Source organism: Callorhinus ursinus, unplaced genomic scaffold (assembly GCF_003265705.2).
Source record: "Callorhinus ursinus isolate GAN/ISIS: 27379988/994484 unplaced genomic scaffold, GSC_fseal_2.0 scaffold4, whole genome shotgun sequence".
Taxonomy (NCBI): domain Eukaryota; kingdom Metazoa; phylum Chordata; class Mammalia; order Carnivora; family Otariidae; genus Callorhinus; species Callorhinus ursinus.
Window position 1 is genome coordinate 108,290,831 of NW_027397066.1, and position 21,539 is coordinate 108,312,369.

At 35.7% G+C, this 21,539-nt stretch overlaps 1 pseudogene; it reads left to right on the plus strand.

Annotated features, from left to right (window-relative positions):
• Positions 1-301: 301 nt before the first annotated feature.
• On the plus strand, positions 302-397 carry LOC112826294 (U6 spliceosomal RNA; annotated as a pseudogene).
• The last annotated feature ends 21,142 nt before the right edge of the window (positions 398-21,539 follow it).

Consider the following 21,539-nt stretch of genomic DNA (forward strand, 5'->3'; position numbering starts at 1 on the left):
GAGTTTAAGCTAATCCTAACTCTTCAGTAGAATGAAGGGTGTCAGTCCTTGAGGAGAAACTGATAATGGCTTTTTGAAGTTTCTACTTTATCTCTCTTCTACCTTTCCTTATTAATTAAGAAGATAATCCTACAGTACCCAAGCATAATTGCATTTATATAGTTTGTGAAAATATAGGACAATTGGAGTGACTGTCAACTCATTTGTTAATAAGATCCCTATAATATAAGGGATTCTAGAAAAGTTTGTGTATACCTCAGTCTTAATTCTTCTCCTTTTTCTTAAATTAAAAAAACTTCTTGTGCTCAACATATACTAAAATTGGAACAACGCAGAGAAGATTAGCCTGACCCCGCACAAGGATGACACGCAAATTCCTGAAGTGTTCCATATTTTTGATCTAAGACCAAGGAAACACACAAGCGCTGTGAAGAGCAGCTCCAGGTCAAGAAGGGGGAAGTCAAGACTCTGTCCAAGGAGGAAAAAACCAAGAAATAAAACTCTTTTTCTTTGGTCTGTACGTAGTGACCTCAGCAATAACACAGATCAGTTATTCAATAAAACAAACCTTTATCTGACAATAAAATTCTTAAGGATTAACTATTTAAGAGTGCAAAAAGTGAGAGATGTCCATTAAGTGATGTCAGTTTGCTTACTTAGAGAGTTTTGAAGAGATCTTGAAGAGATGTTAATTTCCTATTAATGTCCCAGTTGACTTGACTAGAGACCAGAGCTCCATCAGCCACATCCCCCACGCTCACTCCCTCTCCCTCTTCCTCCATGTCACTTCTCTCTCCCCTTCACTTCTTTGTCTTCTTTGTGGCTTTTCTTTCTAAAACGTTATGAGCAGGTGGAATCATAAAGAGGTAAAAGAGAGATAAAATACATTTGTGTATGTAGGGAAGTTTTGACTTGATGGAATTTATTATGAAAAATGGTACCCAAAACTTCAGCCCCTTTTCTGCAACTTCTAGTCGTTCCCTGAGTTGGACTCTGGTTTTGACAAGTTGGTTACATTTCCCAGACTCACTTTCCTTAAAGTCGTGGGTTTAGAGTTTACCTACATTTGAGAGGCAAAAGAGCTACAACAGCCATAAATCTCTAATGGTCTTTTAGGTAGGTTTATAAAAGACAGACATAGAAGTGCCCAGCATGGCAAAGCTTGTTTTGCTTTCCTCTGTTTTGCCTCCTGGTCTTCCTCCTGTCTGCTAGCCTGCCTGACCCGTAGCCACCTCAGTGATGCCATCACACCCTTGGCTGTGGGTCCATAGTAGCAGTAGCTACACAGAGGAAACTGTTTTCCAGAGACTTCTCTGCCAACTGTCCTTAATGATCCATGCCTTGCTTCCTAGATTTCCCTTCCAGTTCTCACCTGTCCACATAGACTTTGAGAGGGCTGATTTTAACTTTTGTCACTAACTCCCCCTCTAGACCTTCCCTTACACATTTTTTTTCACAATTGTATAGTGCCTTGTTTCTACTGTAAATCTTTATTTTATATGAATCAAAATTGTTTTGCTTCTCTGATATTACACTGAAATACTACCTTCACCCAACTTCAGTTTTTAATTCTTTTAAATTATTAAAGTTTTAGCTGGGCATGTAATTGCCTGCTAAAGACTATATTTCTTCATAGCCTCGCTTACAACTAGATCTTGTAACTAAATTTTGCTACGGGCAAAGATGTATGCAATTTCTTTTATTTACTTGAAAAATTGACTTTGTCTCCACATCCTCTTTCTTCTGTCCAATGAGATGGATTATGACATATGGTGACCCAACTTTTACCGTGTAAATGAGAGCCATTTTTACAGCATGGCAGAGCAACAACAAAGAATGGACCCAGGCCACTGAATGATCTGTGGGACCAACTTATCCTGCCCCTGGATCTCACATCTCTGGTGTGTTATGTGACCATTAATAAAATTATATCCTATTTAAGCATATTAGAGATTCCCTTGGCAAAAGAAACACAGCCATACACTAAATATTACAGGCAATACCACAAAACCCTAGTGATTTTTATGGCTTTTCTGTGGAGCTGTTCAAATATTCCCATGTTGTTACTTTTCCTCCACTAGCCCTTCCCCTATGAGTGCACAGGCATATGGGCACACATGCACAGATACAGACAAACTTACACATATGCCAACTAGAGAGACACAGGCATAAGTTCACAGACCAAGGCAGAGGTTATATTAGAACCAGGTAGGAATGAATCAGACATTTAACCCTAAGGCTTTGGCTAGTGTTTCCTAATGAAAAAGCTATTTTGACCAAGAACTGTTAAGTTTCTCCAGGAAACCTCATTCTGCACAGGGCTTCCTTGATCATGCTGGAGTTAGGCTAGTATTTTTTTCAATAGTGTACTTTCAATAAACATGCATTTATTACTTAGTTTTTATAACCTTGCTTATGCACATTCTCATTGTTCATTTGTATTTGGTTTAAAGTTTCGAAGAGCCACCTATTTTCAAAGAAGAAAGAATGTCAATTCAAGTTTGGGTTGAGGCCAAGTTTCCCAAGTGGCAAACTTGCTGGCAGCAAATTTAGCAGCAGAGAGTACATCCTAGAGCAGGAGAGAGCCGCTGCATCTGTCTTTAGCATGAACCCCCAGTGGCTCTGCTGTCTCTACGTAAAGTAGTAAGGAAACAAAAAATGAAGGATACAATCTTAAAAATAAAGAGCAAGGTAGCGCAGGAAACCGGGCTTTACATCAAACAAATCTTTGGTCACATAGATGAGTTGAAGTAATATGCAAAAAATCTAGGTTATTACAAATTGTGGCAAAAGCTGCAGAAGTCATAAAGCGCACCTGCTTAAACGTGGCAAAGCCACGTGTAATGTAGGATTGATGCTTGTGAGAAGACAAGAGAAAGAGAAGACGTTGAAGTGAGTCCACAAAGCATGAGACACATATACTTCACATTAAATAGATTTGAAACACTAGAATGCACCGAGTGGTTAAGATAATTAAAGGGGAGCAATTGAGATGTAAAGACGAAGGTGAATGCTCTTAATGAAAGCAGTGCAGCCTTCATTCTCCCCGTCAAGGATGCAAAACAGTCTCTGTCCTGAGAGAGAAGGCGCTTTGTGCCAAGCCTTCGCCCAGGGCTGCCTAGCAACAGGCCCTTCTAGGAGGGCAGTGCATAAGTTAATCTCTTTGGTAAGCATTTGTAGCTATTAATTTAATTAGCAAAGGCAGCGTAGCATGAATGATCCTGGTGCAATAGCAAAATATTAATGAAGATCTTGAAATTCTAACCTTGAATAGGCACTTTGGAGACTGTTCCCCAGTCATACTGGGCCAAAGGAAACTTATTTAAAAATAAAAGTATTGGAGAAAACTTTCTCCTTTGCAGTTAGGTTCTATGGGGTTTCAGGAAGAGACTGCAGTTTAAATGTTCTTCTCTCTTTCTCGTTGCACAGAAACTTATTGTCTGGCTTTGAAAATGAGACTGAATGAGGTTTTTCTAACTCTAAAATTTTATGAGTCCCAGAGGCCTCCCCCCCAATATCCTAGTTTTAATTGTACTATTCCTTAGAAGACGAGTGATTTTACCAACATAACTGTCTTCAAGGCAAACGGTGTTGGATACCTCTCAAAGGCTGTTAATGCTCCTCTTGTTAGCTGGCTAGAAGGGCAACTGTTCAGTGATAACAAGAAATGTTCTAGGGCTTTGACTCTGAGGCTGAGTGTTCTGTCCCCACAAGACTCCTGCCCAGACCTCTTCATTTCAGTTTAATAAAAGACAGTTGTGTTTCAGATGTTTCAGAAAGTCAAGTTCCGGTAAAAGCAGATCACCTAGCATTTTATGTACTTTCTAACAACTTTTCCTTCTGGCAAATGCTTTAATGGGATACTGGATCTCGACCTTGCCAAAACAAAACAAAAACAAAAACCTTGTGTGGTAAAGCTTAAATGTTGTCTCAAGCTTTAACAAAGATACACTGGAAAAAAAAATTTAAACCTCCAAAATCCTTCTTTTGCTCCTCTTTTATTTTTTTTCTAATTGAAGAGTGGAATTTAATAATATTCCAGTTTCTGCAAAGAAAACCAATAATCTGCTTATTTCTTCTTTGTCTACTACAAAGAATGAGGCCTTTCCATTTTATAAGAAGATCTGAAGTTAAAAATTGGTTCTTTAGGATACTGGTGAACTGATTATGAACAGGGTCAAGGATGTTAAATGCCTGGAGAAAAATCTTAAGTCAAAAGGAAAGAGGAAAAAAACCATTACAGTAGCAGAAATAGTTATTTAAAATCATAAAGTCAAAGAATTACCTCTGAAAATAAAACTTTTCCATAGATAGGAAGGAAATAGGTATGTGTGTTTGTGTCTTTGTGTGTGTGTGTGTTCTAATTCCTAACTCTATGAGTATGTTTCAATAGGATATACAATTATAAGAATAGAGTTAGTTAATTGGAACTCACCTGGCTTCAATTCTTTACCTACCAACAATATATAAGAAAAGAAACAGAGGCATAGAGGCAAATAATTCAGTGTTTTTCAAGCACTTGGTTGGTCAAAAGAACAATCAAATGAACTGATTTTTTGAAATTGTGGATCCACAAAGTAAAATTCTTATCTAGACATGTATTTGACCACTTAATGTATTGTTTCTCAAAGTGTGTTCTTGGATCAGTAACATCAGTAATACATGGGAATAGTTGAAATGCAAATTAATGGGCCCTTCTTCATATCTAAGGAACCAGAAACTCTAGGGTTAGGCTTTAGTAATCTGTATTCTAAGAAGCTATCCAGGCAGTTTGGATGTACGCTGAAGTCAGAAGCACCACTTTGATCTGTCATGATATATACCATGAATCTCTCCAATAAAATTTTCTTTATCCCAATATCCTGGTAACTATTATAAATATAATAATCTTGTTACTTCAGATAGGTTATATTTAAAACATTTTTAAAATCCTTATTTTACAAAATTATAAAATTATTTTTTATTTTTCTATTAGTGGAATTTTTTTAAATGTACAAAATTCTCACATATTCATAAGAGAAAAAATATTTTTAAAAATAGCAGAAAAACTGACACTCAGAGATAACCCACAAACAGCCTTTTATTAAAGAAATGTTCTAGATGCATCTCTATGTGTGTATAAACTTATTCATGTATAATCATAATCCACCGTGTTTCTGGGGAGAAGCTTTTATTAATTCTTTTGCCAGAATATGAATTAGAAATTCTTTCAGTGAACTTTTGCTAGGCTATGTGTAAGCTAAAGAAATCTCAAAATCTCTGCAGCATATAATCATGAACATTCCTATATTTTTTCTTGATTTATATGAATGCTACAGGGTCTTTGTAGCTGGCTTGAGCCACATGAACCTTCTTATACCGGGATCCGGGCTGAAGGTTCAGACCCTATCCCTAATGTTCTATTTTTATCGTCAGGAGCCGAGACATACACGGAATCCTACAATCCACAAAAAACTTTTGCTCAGAAGTGGTAGATGTCCCATTCGATCCCACTGCACTGGCCAAAGCAAGTCCCAAGGCCATGGCGGGCAGTACAGCCAGGAAGGACTCTGCCCTGTGGACAATTGCTGAAGGCACAGAGCAAGAGCAGGGGTGTTAACACCCTTAGAAGAAGGGGGTGGATTCATAGGGAAAAGAACACAATCTGCCACAGGCACTGGTCTCCTTTCCAATTTTTCCCCCAGAGTTAATGTCACTATTGTCTTTGTTCTCTGTATTTCAGCTATTATAAAAATATTATTTCAGGGTGCCTGGGTGGCTCAGTTGGTTAAGCGACTGCCTTCGGCTCAGGTCATGATCCTGGAGTCCCAGGATCAAGTCCCGCATCGGGCTCCCTGCTCAGCAGGGAGTCTGCTTCTCCCTCTGACCCTCCCCCCTCTCATGCTCTCTCTCTCTATCTCATTCTCTCTCTCAAATAAATAAATAAAATCTTAAAAAAAATAAAATTAAATTAAAAAAATATATTATTTCATTTTCTTCACAGCCCAAGTTCCTTCCTTCAGAACTTTTGCTCAAGCTGGTTCCACTGACCGAATTTCTCTTTCCTCCTCTTCACCATCAAATCATTGCTCTTTTTTCAGAGAACTTCCCTATTCCAAGACCATGTCACAGGCTCCAGTTATATGCTTTTATTTATTTTTTTAAAGATTTTTATTTATTTATTTGACAGAGAGAGACACAGCGAGAGCAGGAACACAAGCAGGGTGAGTGGGAGAGGGAGAGCAGGCTTCCCGCGGAGCAGGGAGCCTGATGTGGGGCTCGATCCCAGGACCCTGGGATCATGACTTGAGCTGAAGGCAGATGCTTAACAGACTAAGCCACCCAGGCGTCCCCAGTTATATGCTTTTAGACTTTACTTTCATTATTTAGCTTTTATAAAAGTCAGTAGTGATAATAATTTCATAGTGATTATTGACTTAATATTTTACTCCAAAAGTGGTTTCAAAATTCCACAAAGACAGGGACATGCTGATTTTTCTCTCCACTGTATCTCTAAACAAGGTGTAGAAATAATAGTAACCCCATAAATATTCACCAAAAGGTTGAATAAATATTTTTATTTTTTGTCTTTTTCAATATTTCTATTTCTTTTTTTGTTATGATAATTTGGAAGATATACAACTTATTTATTTTATTCATTACTTTGTAACTTTAAATAAAACAGTCGAATCAATATTTATTAATTCATTAGTATCATACTGAAGCAAACATTTTTATTCCTTATTTGAAAGATAAAAGGGGGCGCCTGGGTGGCTCATTCGTTAAGCATCTGCCTTCGGCTCAGGCCATGATCCCAGGGTCCTGGGATGAGCCCCACATCAGGCTCCCTGCTCCGCGGGAAGCCTGCTTCTCCCTCTCCCACTCCCCCTGCTTGTGTTCCCTCTCTCGCTCGCTGTCTCTCTCTCTGTCAAATAAATAAAATCTTTAAAAAAAAAAAAAAGAAAGATAAAAGAAGTTGTACCTTACACTTCCTCTTCTAATTATCTTTCCAAATTTTTGATAGTCTATTTCATGATGTTTGTCTCAATCCAGTTTATTTTTATTCCATAGTATTTTTTTTTTTTAAAGATTTTATTTATTTATTTGAGAGAGAGAGAATGAGAGATAGAGAGCACAAGAGGGAAGAGGGTCAGAGGGAGAAGCAGACTCCCTGCCAAGCAGGGAGCCCGATATGGGACTCGATCCCGGGACTCCAGGATCATGACCTGAGCCGAAGGCAGTCGCTTAACCAACTGAGCCACCCAGGCGCCCATTCCATAGTATTTTATTCAGGAACTTTGAGATTTGCATTCTGTATTATATATGTAATTTCCAAAGAGTTTCAGGTTTAGTTTATTGTTTAGAGAAAATTAAAACTTGTTGTTTATCCTTTATAACCCTGTCCCCATCTTTATTTTGGGATATCTCTGGGTTAGTGCTGGGTTTCATTAATAAATAGGGCTTTGTGAGAAGGTTATATATAGGATAGAACTCCTGAGTCCTCACGTTTATGAAAATGTCTTTATGTTGATATTGCAAGTAACCTTTAACATCATTGGTGTGGAATAGAATGGAAGCATATTCTTCTTCACTCAAATTCTCTACACATTTATCCTGTTTTTTTTAATTTTTAAAAATCTGTCTTTATTAAAATGCTTTATATCTTTAGGGCTAATATACAGGTCTTTATTTAAAATCCTAGGCTTCTGGGGCACCTGGGTGGCTCAGATGGTTAAGTGTCTGCCTTCGGCTCAGGTCATGATCCCAGGGTCCTGGGATCGAGTCCCGCATTGGGCTCCCTGCTAGGCAGGGAGCCTGCTTCTCCCTCTGTCTCTCTCTCTCTGACTCTCATGAATAAATAAATAAAACATTAAAAAAAAATCCTAGGCTTCCATTTCTAATGCCTGACGGTTGCTATAGACTAAATTCCCATGATTCATATTTGACCCCAAACTTCCTTTCCATGTAATATGAGTTATCAATTATTTATAATTGCTCTTAGAATAAAGACAAAAATCTTTAAGATGGGCCTACCCATCATCTGATCCCAAACTGCCTCTTCTGCTCAAATTTGCCAAGAGCAAACATAAACATTTCCGTCCCCAGTTGCTTAAACAAGAGGAGATATATTACTTTTAGCCGAAAGACTTCTCTAATAGAGATACTATTTTCATCAGGCCAAATCTATGGCCTTAGAAGGTCAATAAGGTTGAAATTCCCTGAACTAATAATGCCTCATCTCTCATTGCCACTCTTTCAACATTAGTCTGGGTATGACCGCCAGCATTCAAGAAAGAAAGGGAATCAAAGCTTGTTGTTCCTGTCTTTGAGATGACATGTGAATCAAACCCTGACTTCAGTGGCTCCAGCCGATCTCTTTCATGCATTCATTTTACACTTTCTGTAAAACCAGAGGCTGATGCTCAAAATGGTTCTTCTCTCTTCTTACTTATTGCGCACTCTGGGATACTGTTGAAATTACTTCAGTAACTGGCAAGCAAGCAAAAACCAGTGAAGCCATCTAGAGACTGGACTTCAGACAGCTTCAGGAAGCCTGGGGTTGCCTGCTAATGTTTCAGCATTAGTTAATGTCACCTTTGTCATGGGAACTAGCAGAAGAGCAGGAATTTGAGATGACATGTATCATCCAAGTAGAGAGAGGCTAGAGACATGGAAATATAGTCTTTCTTCTTAACTTCTGCTAAAACGATACTCATGTCTTTCTATTTTAAAGCATATTTATTAATTTACAAATATTATTTACTATTTTTCTATAGTAATTGACAAAAATCTAGTTTTGTGTTTGCCATAGACCAGGAAAGAAGTTAATTTTTTCTATTTTCTTCAATCAGTAGATGTAGACTACTTTAAGCATCCCATTTTAACTTTAAATGTAGAAATAAACACTATTTTTCTGAATACAAAGGCACATAACTAAAGCAAAGGCCCAAGTAGATATGATGTCCTTGATATTCAATAACATGAATATCATATGGTGTGCATGTGTGTGTTTGTGTGCATGTGTGGGTGTGCATGTGTGTCATTAATGAAAATAGTTGTGCCAATTAAATATCAAAAAACTTGACTCAAATGGCTAAAACAAGGATATTTGTATCTCACATAACCCAAAGTCTGAAAGTAGGATAGTTCCAGGCTGTAGCTCCATTTATTTGCTATTCTCTCAACTCTTCCTTCCTTGGTATGCAGATTTTTCTTCCTTTCTTCAGATGGTCTATTCTCATCATCATAAGATGACTATTAGCAGAAAACAAGGCGACACACTTCCTTGTTCACTTCTAAGACAAGAAAGAGCAGACTTTGTCCCAGAGCCATAGAATATAAATATTTTTCTGTTCAGTATGACTGGTCCAACTCAGGTGAAGTGCTCACTCAGTAATAATCATCAGAAAATAATATGCATTGATTAGTATAAGCCAAGATTCTTTAACCAATGCCTGGCAAAAAAGCTGAGATGCCCATGATCAGCTTAAGCTAATACATACCCACATTCAGAGTTGGGTGTGGGATCAGCTTCTCCTGAGTCACATGAACTACTTGAGAGTGGGTGGCTCCTGAAGAAAATTGGGATTTTAGGGGAGATTGGTTACTGTGAAGACAATAGACAATGTCTCCTCAAAAGAAAGTGTGTGTCTCACTTGGAGAGACTTCAGAGACCAACCAGCTGAGAAGTAAATGTGTTTATTTTTCAATATCTTATAGAATACAGATGATTCCTGACTTAGCAATAGTTGGATGTAGGATTTTTCAACTTTACCATGGTGCAAAAGTAATACATAATCAATAGAAACTGCTTCAAATTTTGAATTTTGATCTTTTCCTGAGCTAGCAATATCCAGTAGGATACTCTCTTGAGATGCTGAGCAGAGGTAGCTAGCCACAGCTCCCAGTCAGCCAAGCAACCATAAGGGTAAACAACTGATACACTGGCAATCATCCTATACCCATATAATCATTCTGTTTCTCACTTTTAGTACAATAGTCAATAAATTCCATTAGGTATTTAACACTTCATTATAAAACAGGCTTTGTGTTAGATGATATTGCCCAACTGTAGACTAATGTAAGTGTTCTGAGCACATTTAAGGTAGGGTAAGGTAAGTATGATGTTTGGCAGGTTAGGGGCTTTAAATGAATTTTCTACTAATGGTATTTTCAACTTATGATAGGTTTATTGGGACATAACTGATCGTAAATCCAGGAAGGTCTGTATAGAATGATGATTACAAACTCAGGCTTTGTAGTGGCATGATCCTGGATCCTAAATATAAATCCATTGCTCAATTGCTGAATGAGCTTGGCCAAGTTATTCTTCTGTAAAATAAGGAAGCATTAAGGGGCGCCTGGGTGGCTCAGTTGGTTAAGTAACTGCCTTCAGCTCAGGTCATGATCCCGGGGTTCTGATATCAAGTCCCGCATCAGGCTCCCTGCTCGGCTGGAAGCCTGCTTCTCCCTCTCCCACTCCCCCTGCTTGTGTTCCCTCTCACTCTGTCTCTCTCTCCCTCTCTCTCTGTCAATTAAATAAATTAAAAAAAAAAGGAAGCATTAATACCACATAGAATGTTTTTCTTTCAGTAATTACTTAAAAGAGATAATTCATGGATTAGGCAATAAGTGCTGACTTTATTTTTACTATTAATTTTCCTTAAATTTCAGGAACATCATTTGAATAAATTGCTCCTTTATCACTTTCTATTAAATTTCCTAGAACACTCCTTTCATTTTAGGAAATATATTTTTTTGCCTTCTATTTTATATTTAATTTTTTTATTTGCTTTAGTCTCTTCTTGAGAGACATAATAATCATCTTTATGTTATACTCATTCATATCTGCCATTTTGCTTCTAATCATTCATCTCTTTATCATTTTTATTTGCTTTTACTGTGATTTCCTTAACCTTATTCTACACATAACTGATTTAGTTTTGTGTATTATCAGGGTTTCACTCCTTGCTATTTCGAATATGTCTCTTGGTTGAGAAAAGTTATTGTTTCTTCATTTCTTTCCTGACAACTTCTTTTAGATTTTCTTTTGTTGTCTTAGCATGTCAGCTTCGAAACTTCAGTTCATTAAATTGATGTTTCATTATTTCTTGACATTGCTGAGTAGCAACTACATTTGTTTTTGTATTTTGGGGGCAAACTTATTCCCAAAATGGGCGCTTCTTCTGCATTTTGCCTAATAAGCCCCTATCCTTATTTATTTGTTTGTTTACTTATTCTTCTATTCTCTTGCATTAAATCGGGTTCATTTCTTCCTTGGTGCATATTTATCTTTGACTGGGGGTGGGGTAAGCTAGATCTGCTGTGGCTCCCTAAAATGATAGAAATTAGTTATCTTTTACCTTGCTTTGCTGTCTGATTTTTAAATCCTGCTCTTGAGGGATTAGGAGCTGGATGTGTGTAGTTGTCATTCTTGTCTTCAGTCTGCACTGGGCTCTACCCTACCTACTTTGATGAATATCTAATCTTGCTCAGCTTTTCCTATAATGCACATTTCAAACAGTCATTACAGCATGAATTCCTCATGGAGAGATTTGTGTTTCAAGTGGTTCTCTTTTTAACTGTTTACTAATTTTTATTTTGTGTTTGTTTGCTGCTGCCATTTCATTGGACACATTACACTCTGGAGATTGTTCCCCGTTCTTATCTTCTGCTGAGACAAACTGGGCAAGGGTTGACTTTCAATAGTTCTTCTCATCTGAGCATTGGAAGGTTATTTATCAGTAGTAAAAATAAAGGATGGTTTGGGAATATTTAGAGTTTCTCTCCAGAGTGTGCTCATTTCATTTATGCCCAATTTATTCAAGGTGTGATATATCAGTTAGGAATGTTCAGCAGGAAATAACAGAGTAACAGACAGCACCAGCACAGGTTCTTTCCTGAATTAGTAGAATAGTGTTTCATGGCCAAACTTAAGAGGCAGTGACATGATAGGAGAATTAGTAGCCTTTCATCTTCTGTGCTGGAGCCTGGTGACAGAGAAAAAAGTTAGGTCTGCCTGAGCTAAAGTGCAGTGTCTACTACAGGCGCCCCTCTGATTTGTAAGTTACTTGAACTCCAAGTTATGAAGTCCATGACCAAGCAAAAATACATTGCATAACATCTCCCAAATCTCTATAAATTTTATTCTGGACCATCTCCTCACTAAATCTGTCTCTTTGCCTAGAATATCCTTCAGAGCTTTTTCTACTTATGGAAATTGTACTCCACCTTGACGGTCCAGCCAACATGTCAACCCCTCCATGAACACTTCCTGATCTTACTCATTACTCTTGGTCAGTTTCTCTCTTCCTGCTTTGAGCTATTACTGCATTTTAAAAACTGTCTTTCAAAATGCTTTATTATCTGACATGTATCAAGACGATTTCTCCATGTTTATTATTATTCCCATGAGATTGTGAAATATGCAAAGTTGATATTTCCTTTCTATTAATCTCTCCCAAAACACATTGTGAAGTGCTTAGCACATAGTAAATGTTCATTTTTTGTTTGCTTATTCCAAAAAAATAACGCTCAATTGGATGCATCTTATTCAACCAGAAATTTCATTTATATTTAAAACCACTTCTTTGGGGAAAAAAGTAAGTAATATAAGTATATATTATAGTTTGTAATGCTTCTCTGAACACTTAGGTTAAATTTATTCATTTAGATACTTTTATTTATTTATTTATTATTTATTTATTTATTTTCTATAAAAATATGAGTAAATGTCTATCTTTGCATAAATCAAGCACTTCAGTTACTAAAGAGACTCTTTAGGAGAGTGGATGATTTACAAGAGGAAACACAAATTTGATTCATCTTTTTTTGTTCAGTCTCAGGGTGGCTGTGCTTTATCAGGTGGAGGGCCTATTGAACAAGGTTTCTTAGAGTTCTCCACTGACACAGAAGTCAGCGACATTATGTAGGGACTGTGTCTACAGATGATAAACGCCAGGCTCCATGTTACCTTTATATATATTTTTGGAGCACAGACTAAATTTTAAAGCATAAGTTACAATTTCCCACTGTCTACTGTGCTGCTAATAATAGGCTAGGTCCGCTGTGTTCAGCTGAGTTACCCAAATTCTAAAGTTCAGAGGAGAGAGATTGGGATTCCTCCCTCATTGCTGCATTCTACCTTCCCTTTAAAATCTTGTATTCAGTTACATCTTGAAGTTTACATATTGCTGAACATTCAGCGCCCTGGTTAAGGTAAGCAAAATCCATTATAATCCTTTCCCAATCCCTTCTGATTAAATACTGCTCCACGACTCAGTCTAAGTGAGAGCAGTGGGACCAGTAAAGCTGCTTCAGCTTAATTGTTGTTGGCATTCTTTTCCATTTGGGGCTTTGCTGGGATGTTTCTCTTTGACGTTTTTTAGCAGTAAAACTGCTTGGAATTCCCATACACTTTGTAGGAATGTTTGCATTAGTTTGAGACTGGATTTCCTCCTAAATTAATTCCTAAAAAGGAAATAAGAATCAGTCATGAGAATACATGGTAAGGATCACAGAACACTAGAGGCCATTTTTATATGTTTTAATTTCTAAAAGTTACAGGATACTTCTGAGAATATATATACATCTCATATATATAAATCTATATGTACACATGAATTTATATATTATAAGGTAATATACAAATATAATAAATTATAATATACTCATATTTACATATGTTTAAGTAGTTTAAAGACATATAGAATGCATTTACATATGCATACTGGATAAGAGAATATTTCAATATTTATACTGAAATTAGAGCTATAGTATCAAATATATAGGACCTAAGGTTTTAATTTTGTTTTGCTTTGTTTGTTTAAATGATTTGTTGGTTTGTATTCAGTAATATAAATTACTTCTTTATTTGACAGTTTAATAAAAAACATTTTCAACAAAATGGATAAAAGACTTCAGTCCGTCTCTAACTTCTTAAATACTTCTTAGCTATTAAGCACTTAAAAGTCCTCTGCTCACATGTTAACACTGTCACCAGAGCCTTTCCTAGAGTTCTTTCCTAGTATCAAACTCAGTTTTTTTGGGATTCAGCCATGCCCTTTCACCCTACAGCCTGAAGGTCTTCAATGTTTAGTAATAAATTTTTAAATCCTTTTCAGAAAAACTTCTCTGGGGTCCAAAGTCAATTCCAAGAGTACTGGATGAAAACTACTTTTGGATTTTGCCACCTCAAAGAATGTAAACTCCCCCTCACTGGGAATTTCCAGTGAGTAGAATTCCCAGGAGCTGGTAATTTTCAATGAAAAATGTGATGTAGTTTTTTGATTTGGGTTTTTGGTTTTTCTGTTTTGTTTTGTGATAACATGCTGTTTAAGAAGTATCTAAAATATTCATTTTGCAAAGATAACCTTAAAAATCAAAGGCAACTTACACTTTTTGAAGAAATAAGGTAGACAGATGCTTTTATTAAAGTTTTGAACTTGAGATTTATTCCTTCACAATATCAGATCAATCAGGAGAAGTCAGTATTGGAAAATGTCAGAGCTACTAGAATGTATTCAAATACTGGTGTAATGTAGGTGCCTTACCTTCACAAAAGAAATGATTTATCCTAACACTTTAAATAATAATCTTTATGTCTTTTATCTCTGGATAATAATCCACAGACTTTAAAATTGCAAATAATATGTAATGTAAGAAGTCTACATGACAAAGTCAAGGAGCTCAATTTCATTTAGCAGAAAGTAAACAGTCATATTTCTTTCAGGTGGAGGGTTAAATTGATAATACAAGTAAATATGATGGATTCCGTATCTTAAGGTCATTGGTAATCATATGAAATACAACTCTAAAGAAAAAGGGATATCTTGATATTTTGGGGTTGTGTTGATTTTGGAAGTTGTGGTTATATTTGTGCATTTCATATTCATCATATTGATTTAAATCAAAATCACAAAGTTTAAAAACGATTTATTTAGGCAAATTTACTCCATCCATAGAAAAAAAAATGCTCTTTGGGGAATGAAATTTATTTTCAGTTAATTCCAAACTAACAGAAAAATTTTTAAGATTAGTCATACAACTCCTGTGTATCTTTCAACCATACTTCCCAATTATTGTTTGCCACATTTACTTTAGCATTCTCTCTCCGTCTCTCTCTTCTTTTTCCCTCTATTTTTGTTTCCATGTCTCTCCCCCCCCTTTTTTTTTGATATCTCTAAAATTCTCTCTCATCTATTTAGGGTATTGAGAGAAGAGCGAGACAGAAAGAGATTGTGAGATTTAGGAAGAAGAATAAAAACATTTCAAATACTTTAGTGTGTGTTTAGTTAAGAATAAGGATATTTTCTTATATAATTATGGTGGAATTATCAATATTAGGAAATTAACATTCATATAACAGTTATCTAGTGTATAAACCGTATTTAGATTTCACCAATTATATCAGATTTTCATAGCAAATAATAATAATTATTATTATTCTAGTCCAGGAACATGGAATACAACTATTTGTCATGTTTCTGTAGTATCCTTTATTTTGAAACAGGTCAGTTATTAACAGAATGTCTTGTAATTTGGCTATTTCTAATATTCCTCATGATTATGTTCAGGTTATCTTGTTTGGAAGAGCAATACCACAAAATAATGTCAAATCTTTCTTAGCATATCATATTAGCAAGCACATGGAATTAGTTTGTCCTAGTACTGGTTATGATAATTTTGATCACTTAGGTAAGGTGGTTTCTACCAGGTTTGAAAAGCTCTTTCAAGACTGACTCATTTTAGTGCACAAATTTGATGTTTATATGTGCTTTGAAACAAGATTTTTAATAACTTGTCTTTTAAAATAGCTTCTGGGGTGTCTGGTGGCTCAGTTGGTTAAGAGTCTGACTCTTGATTTCGGTTCAGGTCATGATCTCAGGGTCGTGAGACTGAGTCCCATGTCCAGCTTGTGTTGGGCGTGGAGCTTGCTTAAGATTCTCTCCCTCTCCCTTTGCTCTTCCCACTGTTCATGCTCTCTCACTCTCTCTCAAAAAAAATAAAAATAAAAATAAAATGAAATAGCCTTAGTAATCAAGTAAAACCAGATTAAAAATTAAGACTATAAAATCCAATAATAGAATTTAAATAATAATAATTATAAGAAATATGGGTCTCATTCAACTATTTGTTAGGTAATCCAGCTTTTCAAAGTTGCAAGTTTTGTTCTTGCATGTAGTGAGCAAACTAGTTCTCTGCCATTCTAAGAACAATCTCATTTTATAGAACATATTGTTCACTGATTTGCCTGATGTCTATCTGGAAACCTTCATATTATAGCCATTATACAAATGACAAAAACTATAATCATGAATGTAACAATAAGCTTAATGTTTGCCTTTCACTTCATTTTAAAAGAATTTATTTATTAGAACATTTTTAAGTTCACAGGAAAATTAAGCAGAATTTACAGATATTTACCATGGGAGCCCTGCCCACACACATGCATAGCCTCCCCCTTAACAACAGCCCCTACCATATTGGTACATTTGTTACAATAGATGAATCTACATCAACAAATTATTATCACCGAGAGTTCATAGTTTAAATTAGTGTTCACTCTTGGTGTTGTATATTGTATGGGTTTGGACAAATACATAATGACATATATCCATCATTTTAGTACTATACAGTTATTTTACTACCCTAAAAATCTTTTGTGCACCGTCTATTCATACCTTCCTTCTTCCCCTGGCAACCACTGATCTTTTTATTGTCTCCATAGTTTTGTCTTTTCTGGAATGCCATATAGTTGAAATCATACAGTATATAGCCTTTCTAGAGGGCTTCTTTCACTTGGTCATATGCATGTTAAGTTTCCTCCATGTCTTTTCATGGCTTAATAGGTCATTTCTTTTTAATGCTGAATGGTATTCCGTTTTGTAAAGGTACCACGATTTATCTTTCACTTAACTGAAGGACTTCTTGGTTGCTCTGAAGCTTTGGCAATAATAACTAAAACTGCTCTAAACATCCATGTACAGATTTTGGTGTGGTAATATGTTTTCAAATATGTTAGAAAATACCAAGGAGCACAACTGCTGGATTATACGGTAAGAGTATGTGTATTTATGTAAGAAACTGCCAAACAGTCTTCGACAGTGGCCATACAACTTTGCATCACCATCAGCAATGAGTTTAAGTTCATATTGTTCCATATCCTCACCAGCATTTGGTGTTGTCACTGTTTCTGATTTTGGCCATTCTAATAGGTACGCAGTGGTATCCTAGTGTTTTAATTTTCATTTCCCTGATGATACATGATGTGGAGTATCATTTTGTGTGCTTATTTGCTTTTTGTATGTTTTCTGTGGTGATATGTCTGTCAAGGTCTTTGCTCCATTTCTTAATTGGGTTATTCATGTTCTTGTTGTTGGGTTTGAAGAGTTCTTTTGTATTTTAGATAAGAATCCTTTATCTGATAAGTCTTTTGAAAATATTTCCTCCCAGACTGTGGCTTATCTTTTTATTGTTTTGAGAGTGTCTTTCACAGAGCAGAAATTTTTCATTTTATTGAAGTCTATCTTAATTTTTCTTTCATAGGTTGTACCTTAGAGTTTGAACAGGTTGAGGGGAACAGGCAAAGAAGAAAATTTCTTGTTCGGTGGGTATTGTGGTAGTGGTCTAGTACTGGTGCTCCCAGATCTTCAAAAATATTTGTAGTTCATTTATCAGTCATGGATATTTTCATTAATTCTTTAGATACACCATTAAAAAATTCCCCATTAATGCCTTTATCATTTTAATCATGATTATTTAAAAATTTCTATTTCTTGGGGCGCCTGGGTGGCTCAGTCGTTAAGCGTCTGCCTTCGGCTCAGGTCATGATCCCAGCGTTCAGGGATCGAGCCCCGCATCGGGCTCCCTGCTCAGCGGGAGGCCTGCTTCTCCCTCTCCCACTTCCCCTGTTTGTGTTCCCTCTCTCGCTATCTCTCTCTCTGTCAAATAAATAAATAAAATCTTAAAAAAAATAAATAAAAAAATAAAAATTTCTATTTCTTCTAATGTCTGTGTCATATTTGAATCTGGTTCTATCTCTTGGCAGTGTTCTATTTATCTTGATTTTTTATACCTTTTAAGTTGTTTTGAAGACCAGACATCTAGTGTAAGATAGTATAGATGGAGATCAATAGCTTTAATGCCAATTTGGGGTTTTCAATTGTTCCTGTTGAAAGTTGCTACAATGTTAGTGCCCCTAGCCCCCTGCCATTCACAAATGTTAACTGTTAATAGAGAAATATGTCATGATCCTAGATCTTGAATTACTTCTATAATTTTTCAAATGCAATATCCCTAGCAATAAAGTAATCATCAAGTGAAAAGCAAGATCACATGAATAACCAAAAGAAGAAACAATATCCAATAAGACATCCCAAGAGGGACTCTAAATACTTGAATTATCAGAGAGACTTTAACTATATTTGCTCTGTTTACAGAAATAAAATATAATTTTAACAGACGGTTGGAAAAGAAAACCAGAATAAAAAGGGGAAGGACAAAACTCATTTTAAAAATAAGAAATATAATAATTCCCAAAAATATAGAATAAATAAATAACCCAAATTAAAACTTAATGGACTATACCAGTAACAATTAGCACACCCAGCACCAAGATTTTGGTTTCTCCAGTAAAAGGCATGAAGGCACCAAGGAGATGTGACTCTTCTAGAACTGGAGCAGGCAATGTGCAAGATGATCCTACAGCATGTTGTAGTGCCAGGAAATAAGGAGAAAAAAAAATAAGTAAACCCAATGGTGGGTATGTAAAAGGGACATGGGAGCCAACTGAAAGAGATACCAATGATCATTGCTGGAACAATTTGAACAACAAAAAATAAAATAGTATTTTATTAAAACCCAATGTATAAGTAAATATCTGTGACCCCATATTAATATAAATATATGATTTAATAAATAAATAGGAAAGAAGAGATAAGTTTCCCCATGCAGAATTCTAAATAATTCATGGAGATATTGTGCCCTAAAGGAAGAGGAGAATCATTTTTCAGTCCTTCAGAATGGGTTACACATACTTATTCCAAAGAGAATAGTATGGGAAAGGGGTAAAAAGAGTAACTTTACAGTGGAGAAACCTGACAAACACGAACTACTTCAGTGAGATGTCCAATATCAATAGTTACAGTCATAAATCATATTAATTGTATGTACCCTTGACATAATGTGATGAAAATGGTACTTTACCCATGTGATATTCCTCACTAAGACCCACAACACCAGTCTAATCATGACGAATCCCAATCATCAGATAAATTGTGTAGGAGCTTGCTACCCTGAACAATAGTCCTAAAAACTGTCAAGATCAACAAAACAAGGAAAATCTGATAAAACTATCATAGTCAAGAGTAGCCTAAGGATATAAGATGATTAAATGTAACGTGGTTTCCTGCATAGTACCCTGGAACAGAAAAGGCCATTAAATAAAACTAAGAATCTGTGGAGCGTCTGGGTGGCTCAGTACAGGTCCTGGGATCAAGCCCCATGTCGGGCTCCTGGCTCAGGGGGGAGCCTTCTGCCCCCCTCCCCCCTACTCATGCTCACTCTCTCTCTCTCTCAAATAAATAAATAAAACCTTTAAAAAAACTCTCAGGAAATCTGAGTAAACAGAAGACTTTAGTTATTATTAATGTATCAATATTGGTTTATTAATTATAACAAATGTACCATGTTAATATAAAATATTATTAAAAGGGGGAAGCTCTGTAAATATAAAACTATTCTAACAAATAAAGTCTATTTTTTTTCTAAAACTCAATGAATAGAGGTAATAACAAATTTAATGTGTTTGAAAAGAGAATAAATGAACTAGAAGGCAGAATTGAAGAAAACACCAGAGTAAAACACAGAAACAAAAGATTGAAAATACAGAGGAGAATACAAAGAGATGTCTGAACATAAATGGAATTAGATAACCCAGGAGAAAAGCAAAGAAAGAGAAAAGGAATAAAAGCAATGAATGATGAGAAATGGTTAATGGGGCTTCTGGGTGGCTCAGTTGGTTGAGCATCTGACTCTTGATTTTGGCTCAGGTCATGATCTCAGGGTTGTGAGATCTAGACTGGTGGGCTTTGTGCTCAGGAAGGCTAGGGGTGTGGGGTGGAGGGAGTCTGCTTGACATTCTTTCCCTCTGCCCCTCCTCCTGCTCACACACTCTCTCTCTCTAAAATAAATAAATAAATCTTTAAAAAATGGTTAAGAACTTTTTAAACCTGATATACAATATCAAAACAAAGATTTAAAAAAAAATTACTATTAACCCAAAGCAGTTTAAATATTTAAAAAAAATTGCACCACAGAAAATCACAGTAAAATTGCTGAAAAGAAAAAGAAAATGAAAATATTAGTAGTACTCAGAAAGAGATTAGGCATACTACTTGGAAAGGAGTGATAGATTAGAAAAGAAAACCAAAAGCAGACCTCTCAACAGAAGTAACAGAAACCATGGCTAATGTATTGATATCTTCTATTTAAAAAAAATTAACTGCAAATGTAGAATTTTACATCTAATAAAAAGTGTTCTTTTATGAATAAAAGCAAAATACAAATATTTTTTACAACAAAAACTAAGAAAATTTGTACTAGCAAATCCACCTAAAGCAAATTTGAACTGTATTTCTCAGGCAGAAGGAATGTGATTCCAGAGGAAAAATTTAAGACAAATAAAATGAAAAGAGCAAACATTAAGGTAAGTAAAATGCATATTGACAGAAGGTTGTCCCCATATTCTGAGCGCATTTTTGGTTATTTAAACTATTTAAATTTATAGCTGCACTTAGATAAATGGGACATACTGATGTATTATCTTGTGACTTAACAAGAATAGCAATTAAGTGAAAGACAGGGTTCAGGTTATGGCCAAAAATATCAATGAATGTTTGACTTTTGTAAGTAAAGATGTAATAATTCTGACAAGATTTTTGGTGTTTGATCATTGACAGGATTTAGGCTTTCACTCTTTCCTTCTCTGTAGCCACACAGCTGGTATTTAGATAAGGAAACTCCTGTGCACCTCTTGATCACTCTGAGCTGGCCAGAAGGCTCAGGTCCATAGCCCTAACCTGCATGTGTGGACCCCGCGCTAGCCCCAACCCCCAGACAGGTTCGTGTTTCATTGGTTTGAAATATAATCACCCTACTTCATTCTTTTTTTCAAATATTAATATAAATGATTTTAGTCTTTTAAAAAGATAATTTAATTATTTTAAAAAATAATAATCTATTCAGTATAGGATCCTAGCTGCGTATATATGTGCACTGGTGTGCATATGCTGGCTCGATCAGTGTGATTATACCAATCAAAGTAGAGAATTGTTCAAAAATTTTAAACTGCTGGAATCAAACAGGTCAACAGTTACAGTTCTGAACAGTTCTGAAATTTAATGATTAACATAGTGTAAATAGTATCATTATCTTTAACTTTTAAAGTCAGACATTTGGTACCATAAGGAGTAGAAAGACCAATAAAATAAATATAAGCCATAGAAATAGACCTGTGTGTGTGTGTGTGTGTGTGTGTGTGTGTGTGTGTGTGTGTGTGT